At 40.4% G+C, this 17,261-nt stretch overlaps 1 pseudogene across 1 annotated transcript in view; it reads right to left on the bottom strand.

Moving 5' to 3' along the window:
- LOC311038781 overlaps positions 1–17,261 on the bottom strand; it is a 46,403-nt pseudogene that overhangs the window by 11,802 nt on the left and 17,340 nt on the right. Inside the window, exons 2-14 of the transcript XR_014602943.1 lie at positions 15,504–15,581; positions 15,348–15,381; positions 13,253–13,340; positions 12,721–12,940; positions 11,377–11,513; positions 10,653–10,844; positions 10,363–10,547; positions 8,668–8,781; positions 6,757–6,870; positions 5,504–5,617; positions 4,128–4,256; positions 3,111–3,221; positions 831–941 (exon numbers count right to left, since the gene is read on the bottom strand). The product of XR_014602943.1 is annotated as an uncharacterized misc_RNA (transcript). The remainder of the gene's footprint in view (positions 1–830; positions 942–3,110; positions 3,222–4,127; positions 4,257–5,503; positions 5,618–6,756; positions 6,871–8,667; positions 8,782–10,362; positions 10,548–10,652; positions 10,845–11,376; positions 11,514–12,720; positions 12,941–13,252; positions 13,341–15,347; positions 15,382–15,503; positions 15,582–17,261) is intronic.

The following is a 17,261-nucleotide window of genomic DNA, read 5'->3' as shown; positions in this document are numbered from 1 at the left end:
TCACCGTTTCGATCCCCGTCCCCCACGATGTGTGAGGTGATCACGATTTGGCATTCTTACGCATAATATTTCTTGACGTTAGGGGTAGGCATAGTTTTACTGAGGTTAGGGTTAGTGAGTGTTTAAAATGCTCATGTTTATTGCATGGTCTTCTTTCTGTATCATCTGTGTGAGCTGCTTTTTCACCATTTCAGGTCTGTCGGTCCAATGGTTTCTTGCTTAAGCGTCTGCCTGACAACCGCAAGGCCGCCAGTTCAAGGCTCACTTCAGGCAGACTTCATTTAAAGCGCAATGCAAACAACATGACTGTATCAATGATTTCATGTGCAATTGATAAAGATAACATGAAATGCTTATTTGAGAGTATGTTTTTTCAATGTATGACATACTTCATTCATTAGATATATATTCTTTTACTAATAACGACTAACATAAATTTACAATTCCTGTGCTGTGCAGTGTTTCCCATTAATGAACTATCCCGTGGTGGTATAGTACCCCTCTTGGTCTAATTTGTTCCACCCTAGTCTCATAATGATCAGATTTATTTTTTATCAATATCATATCGTTATAATACGAACATGAAGAAGCAAGTTATTAAAGCACACAGCACCTGCTGCTACTTACTTTTGTACCCAGCCATGAGGCAGCACATTATAAACTCACCTGCATATAATGTTAATGTTTCTAAAATAATATGTACAGTGCACACCTGCATGATACTAATGTTTCTGAAAGAAAATGTGCACACCTGCATAATTATGATGCTAATGTTTATAAAAGAACTGCCTGCCTGTTTTCTTGTTTGTTTGTTTGTTTTCCATTCTGACCTCTGATCAGTAGAGTGGTGTCCATCTGTGAAGTCAATCAGTCCATCCATCCATTCCATCTTCATGGAGAGACAGCTGGGTACAGGAGACTCTGGTCTCTGCTGATGAACCCTGATACCATGAAAACCAAGATTAAACACAGAGACACACACACACGCATGCACGCACGCACGCACGCACGCACACGCACACCCACACCCACACCCACACCCACACTCACACCCACACGCGCAAACACACACACACACACACACACACACACACACACACACACACACACACACACACACACACACACACACACACACACACACACATACACACACACACACACACACACACACACACACACACAGTCTTGACTCGGTCTTGGACCAAGGGACTCAGGAATCTTCCCCCACCACTCGTGAGCACTACAATGCAATGCAATCATTTTACTGTGTACCTCCCGTTATAAGGAGCCCGCCCATTCATGTTCACATTTTAACAGAGCTGGATTTGGTGCTTGTAGACCACGACCACTGTCTTGTTAAGTTCTGGAGCGCATCTGATGCGTGTCAAATCGTCCGTAAATACACACAGGGAGACTTATAACCCTTTCTGCTTTTCCATACACACCACTGTTAGTGTTTATGTTGTGCAATTAATTAAGTACATCCACTTTTTCTCAGCAAATAAAAGCATCAACCTGTATGAATGGGGCATCACTAAATAGTTTGATCAGGTGAAATATCTGGTAACGTTAGCTATTGGCACAGTCATCCCTTATTTGAGTAGTATTGTTTTTAGGATAAATACAGTAAAATCAAGAATGCTATTTTTACCCATCCCATCCCATCCCATCCCATCCCAACAATACAATCAGAGAGCCGTGCGCCTTTGGAACCTCAACCACTAAGGAACAACTCACGGCCAAAGCACTGCTCCATTTTACTCCCAACTTGCTACAAAAATCGCTCATGCAAAAGTATATAAGTAATTCTACTTAATTTTCAACCTTCACATGTGCCTCCTTTTCTAATAATCATAGAGTGTCATAAAGTGTCTGCTCGCAATTTACTTCCGGGTGGTCAATCTCACCAGCCAATCATCATCTGCGAAACAGTGACCACCCTTTCAGGTTGCCACGTCCGTTGCCACGTCGCGCTGACGTGCGCGAAACAAGTGCTGCCGTGCGCACTATGCGAACGACACCAAAAGCGCCAAAAAATCCGCCGACCATTGCTTATACAAAAAGTCAGACCTGGCAACGCAGCCTACGCCAATCATGTGTGAGAGATCTACAAGCTATGGGGCAGAGACGCCGTGTGCCATGCACCGTATCTTAGCAACAACGAAAGCGCTCACTCTCATTGGTCGTGTCACGCTAAGAGCAGTTTCCAGACAATGGCATCTCAGAGAGCTTGCTGTAGTGTTTATATATTTATGGCTGTAGCCATCAGAGTCAGTCGCAGCGACGACGGACAGGACGCTGTGATATTTAGCATGTAGCTAACGCTAACGTGGTTGTCATGCCTGCAGCGGCTGTGCAATCACTTTGTCAACAATGCACGTTCGTGCGGTAAATGTTATTATTGCTGCTCCGTTAGTCCATTGTAGATGGTGTATGTTGTGGCAGATCTACAAGCTCACACAACGCCTCACGTTGAGAGGCGTTGTAAGCTTGTAGATCGGCTATTTTCAACATGTTTGCCTCTTTCTTATATTATTTGACAATGTGGCCAATGTTTTATAGTATAGTTTGTTGACTACTTTTGTTGCAGTAATGGTCTTTTCCTTTACTTTAGCTTTTTTATTGTCTCCGCCAGGCCGAAAGGCATGGCGCGAGAGTATGTTTTACCCCCTGTCCGTCCGTCTGTGGATAGCTAATCTCTAACATAAATTTACAATTCCTGTGCTGTGCAGTGTTTCCCATTAATGAACTATCCCGTGGTGGTATAGTACCCCTCTTGGTCTAATTTGTTCCACCCTAGTCTCATAATGATCAGATTTATTTTTTATCAATATCATATCGTTATAATACGAACATGAAGAAGCAAGTTATTAAAGCACACAGCACCTGCTGCTACTTACTTTTGTACCCAGCCATGAGGCAGCACATTATAAACTCACCTGCATATAATGTTAATGTTTCTAAAATAATATGTACAGTACACACCTGCATGATACTAATGTTTCTGAAAGAAAATGTGCACACCTGCATAATTATGATGCTAATGTTTATAAAAGAACTGCCTGCCTGTTTTCTTGTTTGTTTGTTTGTTTGTTTTCCATTCTGACCTCTGATCAGTAGAGTGGTGTCCATCTGTGAAGTCAATCAGTCCATCCATCCATTCCATCTTCATGGAGAGACAGCTGGGTACAGGAGACTCTGGTCTCTGCTGATGAACCCTGATACCATGAAAACCAAGATTAAACACAGAGACACACACACACGCATGCACGCACGCACGCACGCACGCACGCACACCCACACCCACACTCACACTCACACCCACACGCGCAAACACACACACACACACACACACACACACACACACACACACACACACACACACACACACACACACACACACACACAAATACACACACACACACACACACACACAGTCTTGACTCGGTCTTGGACCAAGGGACTCAGGAATCTTCCCCCACCACTCGTGAGCACTACAATGCAATGCAATCATTTTACTGTGCCCGCCCATTCATGTTCACATTTTAACAGAGCTGGATTTGGTGCTTGTAGACCACGACCACTGTCTTGTTAAGTTCTGGAGCGCATCTGATGCGTGTCAAATCGTCCGTAAATACACACAGGGAGACTTATAACCCTTTCTGCTTTTCCATACACACCACTGTTAGTGTTTATGTTGTGCAATTAATTAAGTACATCCACTTTTTCTCAGCAAATAAAAGCATCAACCTGTATGAATGGGGCATCACTAAATAGTTTGATCAGGTGAAATATCTGGTAACGTTAGCTATTGGCACAGTCATCCCTTATTTGAGTAGTATTGTTTTTAGGATAAATACAGTAAAATCAAGAATGCTATTTTAACTCTGAGATTATACAAATGGACCTCTGATCAGTAGAGTGGTAAGGATAAGGATAATTCCTTTTAACAGGTTGTTCAAGAAAGTCCTTGCGGTCTTGTTTCCAATGAGAACCTGTGAGCAATTAGAGGTTGAGAGTCTTGCTCAGGGACAAATTTCATTTCATCGACACATATGCTGACATGGCCTGGAATCGAACCTGGGGCAACCAGGGCCTCTGGCTCCCTAGGCGGGCTCACTAACCATTCAGCTATGGCCGCCCCTGTATCAAAGTGGTGTCCATCTTTGAAGTCAATCAGTCCATCCATAGACCGGTCACTCTTCATGGAGAGACAGCTGGGTACAGGAGACTCTGGTCTCTGCTGATGAACCCTGATACCATGAAAACCAAGATTAAACACAGAAACGCACGCACGCGCACGCCCACACCCACACCCAGACACAGACACAGACACAGACACACACACACACACACACACACACACACACACACGCACGCACGCACGCACACACACGCACGCACGCACACGCACAATCACACACACGCACACACACAGTCTTGACTCGGTCTTGGACCAAGGGACTCAGGAATCTTCCCCCACCACTCGTGTGCACTACAATGCAATGCAATCATTTTACTGTGTACCTCCCGTTATAAGGAGCCCATTCATGTTCACATTTTAAGAGAGCTGGATTTGGTGCTTGTAGACCACGACCACTGTCTTGTTAAGTTCTGGAGCGCATGGGCGTCAAATCGTCCGTAAATACACACAGGGAGACTTATAACCCTTTCTGCTTTTCCATACACACCACTGTTAGTGTTAATTTTGTGCAATTAATTAAGTACATCCACTTTTTCACAGCAAATAAAAGCATCAACCTGTATGAATGGGGCATCACCAAATAGTTTGATCATTTGAAATATATGGTAACTTTAAATATTGGCACAGTCAACCCTTATTTGAGTAGTATTTTTCTTAGGATAAATACAGTAAAATCCTGAATGCTAATTTAACTCAGAGACTATAAAAATGGAATCAAATGAGGTCCATAATAGTCCTATACATGCACGTTGTATATTAGGCCTATTGTCTAATAAATACTATGTTTGTCTAATAAAGATGAACAGATTTACAATTCCTGTGATGCGCAGTGTTTCCCATTAATTAACTATACCATGGCGGCCCCACATGGTCTAATTTGTTCCGGACTAGTCTCATAATGAACAGATTTTATTTAATTCAATATCATATCGTTATACTGTAATACGAACATGCAGAAGCAAGATATTAAAGCACACAGCACCTGCTGCTACTTTTGGGTTTTTTTTACCCCCCAATGAGGCAGCACATTATACACTCACCTGCATATAATGCTAATGTTTCTAAAATAATATGTACAGTACACACCTGCATGATACTAATGTTTCTGAAAGAAAATGTACACACCTGCATAATTACCATACTAATGTTTCTAAAGGAACATGTACCCACCTGCAATTATGACACTAATAAGTATGAAAGCACATGAAAACACGTTCATAATCATGATGCTAATGTTTATAAAATAACTGCCTGCCTGTTTGTTTGTTTGTTTGTTTGTTTGTTTTCCATTCTGACCTCTGATCAGTAGAGTGGTGTCCATCTTTGAAGTTGATCAGTCCATCCATAGACTTATCACTCTTCATGGAGACACAACTGGGTACAGGAGACGCTGGTCTCTGCTGATGAACCCTAACACCATGATAACCACGATGAGACACACACACACACACACACACACACACACACACACACACACACACACACACACACACACACACACACACACACACACACACACACACACACACACACACACTCGGTATTGACTCAGTCTTGGACCAAGGGACTCAGGAATCGTCCCCAACCACCCGTGTGCACTACAATGCAATTCAATCATTTTACTGTGTACCTCCCATTTATAAGGAGCCCATTCATGTTCACAATTTAAGAGAGCTGGATATGACGCTTGTAGACCACGACCACTGTCCTGTTAAGTTCTGGAGTGCATCTGATGCGTGTCAAATCGTCCATAAATACACACAGGGAGACTTAAGATCCATAACACAACCCTGTTAGTGTTTATTTTGAGCAATTGATTAAGTACATCCACCTTTTCACAGCAAATAAAAGCATCAACCTGTTTGAATGGGGCACCACCAAATAGTTTGATCATGTGAAATATCTGGTAATGTTAGCACAGTTCAACCTTTATTTGAGTAGTATTTTTCTTAGGCTAAATACAGTACAATCCTGAATGCTAATTTAACTCTGAGATTAAACAAATGGAACCAAATGGGGTCCATAACAGTCCTATACATGCATGTTGTATATTAGGCCTATTGTCTAATAAATACTTTTTTTTCTTTTTTTACTAATAATGACTAACATACATTTACAATTCCTGTGCTGTGCAGTGTTTCCCATTAATGAACTATCCCGTGGTGGTATAGTACCCCTCTTGGTCTAATTTGTTCCACCCTAGTCTCATAATGATCAGATTTATTTTTTATCAATATCATATCGTTATAATACGAACATGAAGAAGCAAGATATTAAAGCACACAGCACCTGCTGCTACTTACTTTTGTATCCAGCCATGAGGCAGCACATTATAAACTCACCTGCATATAATGTTAATGTTTCTAAAATAATATGTACAGTACACACCTGCATAATTATGATACTAATGTTTCTGAAAGAAAATGTACACATTTGCAAAATTATGATACTAATGTTTCTAAAGGAACATGTACACACCTGCATAATTATGATGCTAATGTTTATAAAAGAACTGCCTGCCTGTTTGTTTGTTTGTTTTCCATTCTGACCTCTGATCAGTAGAGTGGTATCCATCTTTGAAGTCAATCAGTCCATCCATAGACCGGTCACTCTTCATGGAGACAAAGCTAGGTACAGGAGACTCTGGTCTCTGCTGATGAACCCTGATACCATGAAAACCAAGATGAAACACACGCACGCACGCACGCACGCACGCACGCACGCACGCACACACACACACACACACACACACACACACACACACACACACACACACACACACACACACGTCTTGACTCAGTCTTGGACCAAGGGTCTCAGGAATCTTCCCCCACCACTCGTGTGCACTACAATGCAATGCAATCATTTGACTGTGTACCTCCCATTATAAGGAGCCCATTCATGTTCACATTTTAACAGAGCTGGATTTGGTGCTTGTATACCACGACCACTGTCTTGTTAAGTTCTGCATCTGATGCGTGTCAAATCGTCCGTAAATACACCCAGGGAGACTTACCCTTTCTGCTTTTCAACTTAAAGGAGTAGTTCACCCAAAAAAATACTTTACACACCCCATGAAGCCTTGAATTCATGGAGATTTTTAATTTTTTGTCGCAGTCCTAAGCCAATAATTTGATGACCGGCGGAAAGATGCTAATGTATCCGGTAGGAGACTCAAAAGAGACTCTTTCAGGGCGGATTCACACTGCGGCCTTGAACCAGCCCTGAGGCTGGTTGGAAGGAATACCTGGGAAGGAATTGGTAAAGCTAGCATCTATTATAAGTGTACTTTGTGAGAAGTTTTAGATTTTTGGAATGGTATTAGGTAAGGGTATAGCTTTTTAAAAAACATTGCAAACAAGTTAGGCTCGCCCCCTATTGAAAACCTTATAAAACTTCTCACAAAGTGCACACGCTTTACCAATTCCTTCCCAGGTATTCCTTCCTACCAGCCTCAAGGCTGGTTCCAAGGCCGTAGTGTGAATCCGCCCTGAGTCTCCTACCGGGAAACGCAGCTGGTCATCAAATTATTGACTTAACAAAACAATCTCCATGAATTCAATGCTTCATGGGCTGTGTAATTGATAGAAAATAAGTCCTTTTTTGGGTGAACTACTCCTTTAAGATCCGTAATACACCCCTGTTAGTGTTTATTTTGTGCAATTAACTAAGTACATCCACTTTTTCACAGCAAATAAAAGCATCAACCTGTATGAATGGGGCATCACCAAATACTGTAGTTTGATCATGTGAAATATCTGGTAACGTTAGATATTGGCACAGTCAACCCTTATTTCAGTAGTATTTTTCTTAGGATAAATACAGTAAAATCCTGAATGCTAATTTAACTGTGAGACTATACAAATGGAATAAAATGGGGTCCATAATAGTTCTATACATGCATGTTGTATATTAGGCCTATTGTCTAATAAATACTATGTTTGTCTAATAAAGATTAACACATTTACAATTCCTGTGGTGTGCAGTGTTTCCCATTAATTAACTATACCGTGGCGCCCCCACATGGTCTAATTTGTTCCACACTAGTCTCATAATGAACAGATTGTATTTTTAATCAATATCATATTGTTATAGTGTAATACGAACATGCAGAAGCAAGATATTAAAGCACACAGCACCTGCTGCCACTTTTGTTCTTTTACCCCGCCATGAGGCAGCACATTATGCACTCACCTGCATATAATGCTAATGTTTCTAAAATAATATGTACAGTACACACCTTCATGATACTAATGTTTCTGAAAGAAAATTTACACACCTGCATAATTATGTTACTAATGTTTCTAAAGGAACAGGAACATATACCCACCTGCATAATTATGACGCTATAATGTTTATAAAAGCACATGAAAACACCTTCATAATTATGATGCAATTATAAAAGAACTGCCTGCCTGTTTGTTTGTTTGTTTGTTTGTTTGTTTGTTTTCCATTCTGACCTCTGATCAGTAGAGTGGTGTCCATCTTTGAAGTTAATCTGTCCACCCTTGGACTTGTCACTCTTCATGGAGACACAGCTGGGTACAGGAGACTCTGGTCTCTGCTGATGAACCCTGATAAGATGATACACAAGATGAAACATTGTATATATTATTTTTACGGGGCCAGGCTGCCAGCATGGCTCCGTTTTGATATTGGCATTATTCTGTCACTTCTGCCACTTTTCGCAGTTCTGGCTGAACCCTGCATACGCTTTTTACGAAACTCGGCCATATGATTGATGGTCATGAAAAACTATCAAGAAATACATCTCACAATCTTTCATCAAAAGGTGGCGCTATAGCACTCAATTGAAAATGCCAACTTTGAACAGGTACAACTCATGCCCTGTTTGACCTACAGCCATGAAACTTCAATACACATATGTGTCTACTCATGATGAACAACTTTCAAACTCTGACTTTTGACCTCTGACCTTTAATTCTCCCACCATTTTGAATTATATGAAAAACAGTTAAAACCTAACCTGGGATTTTTGAGTAATCTGCACAAAACTTTTTACACATGAACTTTGGACCTATGCAGAGGATTTTTCATAAGTGAAAAAATTAAGCTTTAATGAGCCGATGAATATTGCAGTTTTATGACAATTATTCATCTGCCCCTAACACATACATGCAGACTCACATTTCTTTGAAACTTTGCGGTAATGTTGAGGGTCATTTCAAATATCACTGAAACCAATCTTACTCCAATTGGTCAAAGGGGGGCGCTATAGCGATTTTTTGAAAATGCAAACTTTAAACAGGCAAAAGTCATGCCTCGTTTGGCCGACAGCCATTAAACCTGCTTACACATGTGCCTTGACTCATGAGGAACACATCTATCACGTTGACCAGTAAGCTCCGCCCTTAGATTGTCCACAATTTTGAGCAGTTTGAAAAACACTGAAACCCAGGATTTTTCAGCTATTTGCGTGAAACTGTATCATCTGTGTGATCTCTTTTTTCACAGGTCTTGTCCCGTTGGGCCAATGGCTTCTCCCTTAAGCGAGTGCCTCATGATCGCAAGATTGCCAGTTCAAGCCTCACTTGATGCAGACTCATTAAAGTTGAATTGCAAAAAACATGACTTTTGGGAGTATGTTTTTTCAATGTATGACGTACTTCATTTGTAAAATAGCCGATCAACAATCTCACAACTTTTCAGATAACAACGTTTTGTGAGCTTGTATATCGGCTGATCTAGCTCAACGAGAAGAGAGGCAGCCTTTGAGTTCGTAGGTCGCTGGTTCAATCCCTGTCCCTGACAATGTGTTGAGGTGATCATGATTTGGCATTCTTAGGTTTACGCATAGTGTTTCTTGAGGACAGGCATAGGCGTTGTTTTACTGAGCTGAGGGTTAGTGAAGGTTTAAAATGCTGTTAATTGCATGGTCTTCTTTCTCTCAATTTCAGTCTTCTATGTTTCTCTGACTTATTGTGCATATTACTTATCATTGCTTCTTTCTTTTTTTCTCTCTGCATTCCCTGGCCCCTTACTATCGCTGCTTGCAGCTATATTGTTAATTACATTTTCATCTTTAGCAATGAAAACTATAATCTAATATGTTTTTGATAGGCAGGCATTCTTAGCAAACAATGTGGTACCCTCTCAAGAAAGGTACAACCCCCCCCACCCAAAGATTAACTCACAACTTTAAGTCTTGGTCTGAAACGCCAAGAACATCAGATTTGGTGCAGATGAAACAGATGCTTTGACACTCTCCACCATTTCCAATGAGACTGATGGTTTTGTTTAAGATGTCCCATGGTTCCTTCTCTGAAACTGCCCGAACTTTGTCACTCACAATCCACACAGCAGCACAATTTCGAACAAACTAGAAGAAAATAATTGAATAATCTTACACGGATATAGATATTGTACATAGTATTTAAATGTAATACATTCTCAGGATATGATTTGCATTTATAATGTAATTGACCTTTTTCCACATTTCATCTCTGCTCTTGTTGCAGTCTCCAGTTGCTGGAAGATCCACAAGTGCAACATGCTGAAGTAGTTGGCTGGCATTTGGTACCATAATGGTTATACACTTCACTAGTGGCCAATACTGTCTTCCTCCAGTACTGTCACGCCTTGTGTACCTTGTCATTTCTTCGGATAACTCTGAGGACTGTTACACACATTCAGGTGAATGAACATTCATTCATTTATCTATCTATCTATCTATCTATCTATCTATCTATCTATCTATCTATCTATCTATCTATCTATCTATCTATCTATCTATCTATCTCTATCTATCTATCTATCTATCTATCTATCTATCTATCTCTCTCTCTCTCTCTCTCTCTCTCTCTCTCTCTCTCTCTCTCTCTCTCTCTCTCTCTCTCTCTCTCTCTCTCTCTCTCTCTCTCTCTCTCTCTCTCTCTCTCTCTCTCTCTCTCTCTCTCTCTCTCTCTCTCTATCGATCGATAATGATTGATTCTTTAAAATAATTTTATTTTTATAGTGAACAAATGCAACCTAACAATCATAATTTTCCACTCTGGTGTTGAGGTCAGAAATCAAGGTAGAAAACGTAACTTACTTTTTTATATACAAGTTTCTTATTTTTGGATTGGAGAAATTCTGGGATATCTCTAAAATTCTTGTCGGCCATGTAGTCTGCAACATCTGCAGAGCTCTTAAAACCTTCCCCTTACAGTGCTGAGAACTTTTCCTTAATATCATCATCGTCGTCGTCGTCATCGCTTTCGTCGTCATCGCTTTCGTCATCACCTTCCTCCTTCTGCTCATTAGAAGATTTATTTTTCAAATACCACAACTCATCTTCCCATTCCTAAAAAAACAAACAAAAAAGAGACAGAAGAAATCAATAATTTCTCATAATATAATAAGTGTAATGATAATAATAATAATAATAATAATAATAATAATAATAATAATAATAATAAGGGTAAGGGTAATAATAATAATAATAATAGTAATAATAATAATAATAATAGTAATAACAATAATAACAATAATAAACTTTATTTGTATGGCACCTTTTAAGAGCAGAGTCACAAAGTGCTTAACAGAAGAAATCGCAAAACATGACATGTACAATGATAGATCGACTCGGCAAGCTCCAGAGGACTGGGAACTGTTTACAATGGATAAAATGTGAGGACCAACGGCGGGTAAAATTTCCTTGAGAAGGGAGGTGGGGACAATAATAGGGGGCATGAGGAGGATTTCATGTGAGCGATGGTATTCTAGAGGGTTACAAGGGATATCTGGTCGAAGGAGCAGAGGGAGGCATTAGGGGTGGCAGGGGCAACTTCTGCTCCACTTGAAATAAAGGCAGTTAAAAGGGGCTGTGCATTAGCCGACTGGGACCTAATGTCTCAATGAGTCAATATTGCCAATAAATGTTTTAAAAATTGCTCTAGAGTCTCACAAAGAGTCTCCTTTGTGTCTCCTACCGGAATACATATGCATCTTTATAATTACCATCAAATGATTGGCTTAGGAATGTGACAAAAACAAAAATAATTCCATTAATTCAATGCTTTATGGTGTGTGTAATTGATAGAAAATAAGTTATTACCAGCTTGCAAAGCACGCTGGTCTAAGAAGAGACTAAGAAGAGAGTCTAGTCAACACTTTCTAGACACTTTTTCATCATTGGCTGCCCTTTAAGCCAATGGGGATACTTTCCCATACTCTGAAATCCCAAGCTATGGTACTAGACACGCCTCTCGCCTCGATGGCAGTGTTGCCAGATTCTGCTAGAGAAATAAGCAACAGGTCTAAGGCAATGGGGAGCCACTAGCAGTGTTGCCAGATTCTGCGAGACAAATCAGAGAAAACAGATAGCAAGCTGGTATACATGACTCAGTCATGTATGTTTTTTTGGGTGAACTACTCCTTTAAGCATTTTTAAAAGCAAGTCAAATGTTTTACTTGTACAAACTTGACTCACCAACTTTCACTTGTATTTGAGTAATATTTGACCAGGAGTTGAGTATATATCATGCTTTATGTAAGGACATCATTTTTACCTTTACTGGGATGAATTCGATCTCTGCTATGTAGTAGGAGTCTGTCATATTTGCCTGTACTTGAATCATGACTGAGGTACAAGCATGGCCGTCACCTCCAGAAGGCAGGAGATTCCTTTCACCGATAATGGCATTTATCAGAGAGCTTTTCCCAGCTCCTGTTCTACCAAAGACACCCACCAGCTCCGTTTTGCTGCTCTCCAAATCTCTGATTTTTCCCCTGTTGCGAAAAACACAAAAAAACTAAAACAAACTTTTCATTTAATGTAACTTCATTTAACATTAATATGTAAACAAAAATATGTAAAAAAGTAAAAATACTTTAAATCATATTTTTTCTTTATAACCTTGAAAAGTGAGTTTTCATTGAGATACAGATGAATAATAACTTAAAGTATACTAGGCTACATTAGTTCCATTAATCCAAGCCAGAACACAATTGATTGATTGATCATTAAAATAAACATACAAATGGAAGGTTCTTGGTTAACCCTTTGTAGTGGAAAGGAGTCATTAGTTGGAGTATACTCACTGTAGAAATGTGTTGAGCTCTGTCTCCTGATGATTGAGTTTCTTATAAACATCTTTCATGATGCCCTTCACCTCAGCTAATTCAGCTTCTGTAAAGGAATCAAAACCTCAGTTGTGCAGCAGCCAGTGGTGGAAAGTAACTAAGTACATGTACTAAAGTACAGTACTTCAGTACAATTTTGAGACGCAGGCACACCTTTGCTTATGTGCTGCCAATGTTGCACATACAACAGCAAACTAAAAGGAGTTCAGGATGGATAGTGGCAGCAGAGGAAGTCATAGATATAAGGGCCAGGTACGATGAAATATCCTACTCCTCATCTACAGCAGTGGTGTGTTCTACTGTCAGATGCTGTGTACGGCGTATACCTTGAGATTTTTTTTCGTCGCTACCGTATACCTTCAAAAACTGTTTCATCCATTGAAAAAGCGAGAGCGTATACCCACGACCACGCGCATCGTATCGTAGTGTATACCTTCCGAAAAAAACTAGAACACAACACTGATCTACAGCAACACCACACTCCCCTGAGCCCACCATTAATCCCCGCTTCAACGAAGAAGGAGAAGAATCAGATAACTATGAGCCAACATTGCCCTCCCTGGACCTGGACCTCATGTCACCATCCTATTCTATTCTATTGCCCCTCACACGACTTGGATTGACAGAGGGGTAGGGTTGAATGCATATGCAGGGGTTACTGGAGTTCAGAGGAGAAGTTAAGGGGAAAAGTAATAGATGCTTATTATGTTGTTTATTTGCTTTTGTTTATTTGCTTTCTTTTATGATTGTTTGATTCATGTTATTATCATTTTACAGTTAATGTTTTGTTTTGATCAGTGTGTAAAGATCTCACAAGTTAAACTATATTGTAGAGTTAAAGTTAGCCTGGTAAACCCCCCTCCCTCCGGAAATCTCATGTGCATTTGATTTCAGGAAGGAGGTCTGGGATTGCGCAGGGAGTAAAGCTGCCCGAACGCTGCGTGTTTCGAACCAATCAGCGGCTGCTAGGGGCGGGATCATCCAATCACCTGCCTAGTAGCTTGAAAAAAAGAAAGCCGTCTGTCATCGATTCTGCGACCGGAGTCTCAGATGGAAGTAGGCTGTGAAACAAATGTGTGTCGCAAGCTTCTTCCATTTGACGGTGTCAGGTTAAGTTAAAGTGTCCAATAACCACAAGAACAAGGAAGTTGATAACAGCCTGGATGGAAGGGCCACCAATACACACACACACACACACACACACACACACACACACACACACACACACACACACACACACACACACACACACGCACAGTAACTTCTTCTAATAAAACAAGTAAGACGCGCGAACGCGGGAAGCGAACGCAAAAACAAAAACAAAAATTATGAAAAAATAATATGTAAAGAAAGTATAAATATTAAATTCTGCGTTAAAAGGAGCATCTTAGAAAAATACAAATTCACCCAAAAAAAACTTTGAATGTTTTTGAACAATTCAACAAAGTGTTTGAAGTGCCTGTTTCACCCACTTCCGGGGGGCGGAGCCAAAATCCGAGCCCGAAGTATTTGTTCGTAGACCCCCACTTAGGGGGGTTAGAAAAAGTTTGGGAGCGATTCGGGCACTTTTCATTTAACATGGGGTTTCAAAGGGGAGTTTTTAGGAGCCTTCTCCGGGGCGTGGCTTCCGGGGGAAGGGGCGGGCTTAAACGCAACCTTGACAGGTGTGTTAAGTTTTCAAAGACCTTTAATTTGATGTATGGTACGTCTATATTGGACATTTACTTGGCTGCACACAGGCAGTGCACACAATACTGCACACAGACAGACACACACACACACACACACACACACACACACACACACACCGAGCAGGTTTTCATAGTAGGCTCCACTTGCGCGGAGGCGCGCCCTCAGCACGCCTCCTTCCGCTGCGTTCGCAACTATTTTTATTACTCCAGAAAAGTTACGACCTGAGTCCCACATTTTTCCCATCCTGCAAAACACCCAAATATACAACACATTTCACCACATGCACAATTAGAACGGAGCTCTCAACTTAGAGAGTAACTTTTGATATTGTATTGTTGAGAAGATATATGAGGGTCTTTACCTTGAACCTCATTATTACAGGTAGAGGAAGATGCCTGAATGTGAAAGTAAACACAGTTGTTAACTGAACATTTCACGAAAGTATATACATATATGAGTATTGTATCCATATTTATATATTTGTTCATTATATTTATCTGGGAATTTGACTAGATACCACTGGCACTGCAGACGTGGCTGTGGACAGCGATGGACCTGCGATGGACGGTTCCCTGCTGGCCATCTTGAGCTGAAACTACAAAACAAAATACAGGATAGCACTCATTAGCAGTGGTGGACAAAGTGCTCAACTGCAGTACTTGTGTCAAAGTATAGATACTCCTGCTCAAATATTACTCAACTAAAAGGTTGCTCTCAAGTACTAGAGTACTTGCTTTTAAAAACACTAAGAAACAAAATGATTTAACAATTTACTATAAGTACTGTACTTGAGCACAATTTCGAGGTATATTTTACTTTAGTTAAGATAAAGAACTTTGTAAAAGAAGCCAGTTCTCCAGTGACCGCACTTCGTGAAAGTGCCCTTTTCTCAGTGCCCACTCATAATAATGCCCAGTTCTCTAGTGAAGCAATCTGGGAACCCAGATCTAACTGAAAATTAAAAACAGCGACCTCTGCTGTTTGTTCTATCTCACGTTAGCTCTGGGCGGAAGAAAACGCAGCAGACGTGCGCAAGGAAACCGGGTTTTGGTCTGCCTTCACCGCTCCACTTCCGGGTGGTGCGACTATGTTTTCATTCCCACTAACAATATTTCTACATGGAACACTAACACCACTTCTCCCAGAGAACATGGATCGTTTTGGTTATAAGCCCACTTGTTTCTATGATGAAAGAGCAAGTTAAAATGTGAATATCTTTCCGTGGTTTTGTCTGCTCCGTGGACGCTATTGTTAAATTAATAATAATAATAAATAAACTTTATTTGTATAGCACCTTTCATGACATGAAATGCAGCGCAAAGTGCTTTACAGAGCAAGAATACAGTTACAGTTACAACCAATTTAACAATAAAGCAAACAAAAAATAAAATAAAATAAAGCAAAAGCATAAAACATTAAAATAGGCAATACAGTGAGGACTTAAAAATCAACCAAAGAGTCAGCTAAAAGCAAGAGTGAAGAAATAGGTCTTGAGCTGTGCTTTAAAGCTATCGACAGAGGCTGCCTGTTTTAGGTGTAATGGGAGTTTATTCCACACTGTTGGTCCGTAAAAGCAGAATGCTGCTTCACCGTATTTTTTATATGTCATTTTAGGCACCTCGAGTAGGTCAGCACTTGAAGACCTGAGGGTCCGGTTTGGAACATGTCTCTCTAGGCAGTCATAGAGGTAGGAAGGTGCCAGACCATTTAGAGCTTTATAAACTATTAAAAGAATTTTAAAATCAATCCTAAAAACAACCGGGAGCCAGTGTAGTGAAGCTAGAACTGGAGTGATATGTTCTCTCATTCTAGTTTTAGTTAAAATTCTGGCTGCCGCATTTTGAACAAGTTGTAATCTGTCAGTTGTTTTCTTAGGCAGGCCAGAGTAGAGTGCATTGCAGTAATCAAGCCGAGAGAAAACAAAAGCGTGGATCAGCGTTTTTGCGTCGTCTAACGACAGATAGTCTCTAATTCGCGCAATATTTCTAAGATGAAAGAAAGCAATCTTGGTGACATGATTAATGTGTGCATTAAAATTCAATTCAGAGTCGATAATAACCCCCAGGTTCTTTACTGTGGTGTTACTTTCTACAGCCAGGTTACCAAGTCTACTTATTATTGATTCTCTCTGCTCACTGGAGCCAATTATGAGAATTTCTGTTTTATCCTCATTTAGCTTAAGAAAGTTCTCACTCATCCAGCATTTTATACTGGACAGACAGGTCAACAATGGGTCTAGAGCGCAGGGGTCGTCTGGAGCTACCGAAAGATACAG

The sequence above is a fragment of the Gymnoscopelus microlampas genome (assembly GCF_963454915.1).
Source record: "Gymnoscopelus microlampas genome assembly, chromosome: 22".
In the NCBI taxonomy this organism is placed as follows: Eukaryota; Metazoa; Chordata; class Actinopteri; order Myctophiformes; family Myctophidae; genus Gymnoscopelus; species Gymnoscopelus microlampas.
The sequence above is the reverse complement of the archived record's forward strand: the minus strand, read 5'-3'. Positions and strand labels throughout refer to the sequence as shown.